General features: G+C 37.4%; 1 pseudogene; it reads left to right on the top strand.

Moving 5' to 3' along the window:
- The first annotated feature begins 8 nt into the window (after window positions 1-8).
- Window positions 9-1084, top strand: LOC116546531 (annotated as a pseudogene).
- Window positions 1085-3680: the final 2596 nt, after the last annotated feature.

The raw sequence follows: 3680 nt of genomic DNA, 5'->3' as shown, positions 1-3680 counted from the left end.
GGGGTGGCGGGAAGCTGCAGGCTGCAGTGACTTCCTAGGTCGCGGTGGAGGACACGGGGCGAGACGTGCAGGAAGCGCGGGCCCCGCCCGGGAACTGAAAATCCAGCCTGTTGAGAAGATGCATGCAGCGTAGTCGCCTGCGGTGAGACTGGAAGAAACAGGACCGTGCTGAAGTCAGCTGTCGCTGTCAGCATCAAACCTCTTCAATTCCACATTTCTGCTGCAGATCAGCTACATCATAGCTTTAAAGGCAGACTTGACAGCTGGTCATTCATGCAACCATTTAATTGTACATTATACCCCGTAACCTTTCCGAGTGAGAACGCAGCAGAGTGGAACACTCTAAACCACGTGCTTCGCAGAGACCGTTCTTGCCATTGTCCTGAAAGAAGCTGACTCACTATTGTGTGCTGACACGGAAAGCCTTTTTTTTTTTTTTTAAGACTCATTGATATTTGGTCTTTACTAAAGAAATTTAATTCCACACACATAGCTGCAATGGCACCAGAACATGAGGAACCTCAAATAGGAGGTGTAGTGGCTTTGCTAGGCATCCATACTGTGCAAAAACTGGAGGAAACTGGAGTTACGTTGACGAGTATGACTCGAGTGAGAAGGAATTATTTCAAAAATGATATGACAACTGCGTGATTACAATGGGGAGATGTACCTATGCCATGGCTTAAAAAATACAAACTCAGCACCACGTGGGCAATCGAGATCTGTTGAACGTCATGTTTTCCATAATCCAGAAAGGATTTTGTTTTTACGTGTCAATGGAATTATCGTCCAGATTATTGCCTATACGGAAGCAATTGCCAAGAAACAGAAGAAGGAATATTTATTCTTCACGAGAACAAAGGTGTTTACCATGATGATAAGCAACCATCATTTAGAGCTGTTTATGAAGCACTGAGAAATTGTTCTTTTGAAGATGACAACATCCATTCCTTATTAAAACCTTTAGAACTGGAACTACAAAAAAATAGTGCATATATACTGTGGAAAAATTTACAAAGTATTTATCAAATAACTAGCAAAAAGCGTAAGTGATCGTTATGCCAGCTCACCAAAGGCAAGGTGATTCTTGGTGACTGCTATATCAAATGGATGAAACAACGAACTATCAGAGGATAAGTGTGAAGGAATCATCTTGCATGAAGTATTCAGGGAGGAATTTCTCATCTCCAGAATTTTGTTTTCCCCACATAGGTTAAATGAGGAGTAGTTTTAGGTAATGAAGACTAAGTTAAAATCTGAGGCTCCATCAAAGAAATATTTTTGGTTTCTGATGTTTTGTAATGTTACTTGATATTATTCCAGTACTGATGAAAATATTATTGAATGGTTTTAGCCTGCAAAATTCTGTTGACTCCTACTCTCAAGTAAGAGTGGTAGGGGTGTGTAGACGTAAAAATTGTATCTTAAACACAGTGCAAACACTCAGTATAGTAATAAGTTTATGTCAGCACTAACTTTAAGTACATAATGAAAAAGTTTGTTTGCAAGAGCAGAACAGTTGTTTCTTAAGAAATGTCACATAACCATGGACAATCTGTGTGCCTTTATACATTTCATCTCTGTTTTAAAATATTTTTATGATAATCATGTTTAAAATTATTTTTAGATTATAGGTAAGCTGCATGTTAAACATTGAGCTGTATAAGAAGGAAAAATAGTGAAAACTTTGAGGTTTTAATCTGTGCGTGTGTGAGAGAGAGTGAGAAGTGTAATCTTTTTATTTTGTATGCATTTAACTGTCTTGCCAAAACTCAAATTTAAGATTATTGAATGGATATTTGGGGAAATTTTTAAAATCTCTTTAGATGAAAATGTTCAGCTTTACTTGGCATTCTTGAAGCAAAATCTATTATGCTGATGAGAAAGTAAGAACCTTAAGAGTATGCTCATATGATGGCGGAAAGTGATGGGCCAAAATGCGTCAGCTCCACACTTCCTGTGAGGAGTCATCTTAGTCCCAATGGAGGAGAAAAATGTGGTGCATTTACACTTTTTTTCCATGTCATAACGGCTTTGCAAGACACTTTTGAAGGAGCAAATGTCTACAGCCTTACTTTAAATAAAAACTTTGGTGGATGATTTGGATTAGATTGTTATGTCCAACTATGGAAAATGTGGTTTTAAATGGGTTGATGTGTGTATCTTCATTTTTAAATATCACTTAAGACAGTTAATTTTTTTAAATCTTGAAGATGAGAAAGTATTGCTTATCTAATAAAACTATTTTAATTTATTATTATTTTATTTAATTATATATTTAATATAATTATATATTTAACATAATTATATTAAATTAAATTATATATTTAATATAGTTATTTAATATTATTTGATTTGTTATTATTATTAATATAACTATTTTAATTTTATTTAATAGTTATCTAATTTATAGTTATCTAATATACCTATAGATTCTGAATTCTTTGCATGTACCGTGCTGGAGCACATATCTTATTTTATCAACTGTTTGTCTTATTTTTCTCCTTCGTATTTTAATGCTCAAGTAGAAAATAAAAAATCATGAAGGAAAAATGTCACCTTTGAAAATTGTGGCAGTTAGCTTTATCAAGACAAGTAACCTCTGTAGAGACATCAGATGTGTGGAAATTGATCTTACTGAACAGAAAATGAGAATATAAAAATTTGAAGTTTGGAGAGTATGCATTAGATTATTTCTAATGGTCCGCAAATATGATCATTGCCTGCCTGACTATATAAGACTCCTGTGGGAAACTTAAGAACAGACTCCTGAGACTAGTGCTCTGGAGACTCTGGTCTGCTGTGTCTAGGATGGAGTCTGCAAAAAACACGATAAACCCTGTCTCTACTAAAAATATGAAAATTAGCTAGGCGTGGTGGTGGGTGCCTGTAATCCCAGCTACTCGGGGAGCTGAGGCAGGAGAAATGGACCCAGTGGTTGGGTGGGGTGGCTGCAAACTTGGTGAACTTACTAAAACACATTTTAAAAAATGTTTTATTTTTATTTTTAAGAGTTAGGGTCTTGGCTGGGTGTGGTGGCTCCCGCTTGTAATCCCAGCATTCTGGGAGGCCGAGAAGGGTGGATCACCTAAGGTCAGGAGTTCGAGACCAGCCTGGACAACATAGTGAAACCCTGTCTCTACTAAAAATACAAAAATTACCCAGATGTGGTGGTAGGCACCTGTAGTCCAAACTACTCAGAAGGCTGCGGCACGAGAACCTCTTGAGCTTGGGAGGCAGAAGTTGCAGTGAGCCATGATCATGCTACTGCACTCCAGCCTGGGCAACAGAGGGAAACTCCATTTCAAAAAAATAAATTAAAAAAAAAGAAAAAACAGGGTTTGTTTTTTTGCCCAGGCTGTTCTTGAACTCCTTGGCTCAAGCAATCTTCCTGCCTTGGCCTCCCAAATTGCCAGGATTACAGGGGTGAGCCACTGCTGCCGGCCCTGAAGTATCTTTGAACAGGACATTTTACTTGAAATGTATGGCATGTAACATGTATCTTACAAATGCATATTTTAGCCAAGCTCAGTAGAAATCACTTTGGTCTCATCCTTAGTAGACAATGGTCATGAGAGGTCATTCAAAAACAGATGTACTCAAAATAAAGAATATGTTCAAATGAAGAAATAAGGCAAAGACTCCAAATGTCCATCAGTGGGTGAACGGATCAACAGAAC

The sequence above is a fragment of the Sapajus apella genome, unplaced genomic scaffold (genome assembly GCF_009761245.1).
Source record: "Sapajus apella isolate SASKATOON/1434 unplaced genomic scaffold, GSC_monkey_1.0 scaffold1022, whole genome shotgun sequence".
NCBI lineage: Eukaryota > Metazoa > Chordata > Mammalia > Primates > Cebidae > Sapajus > Sapajus apella.
Note: the sequence above shows the minus strand (reverse complement) of the source record. Positions and strands in the feature narration are given on the sequence as shown.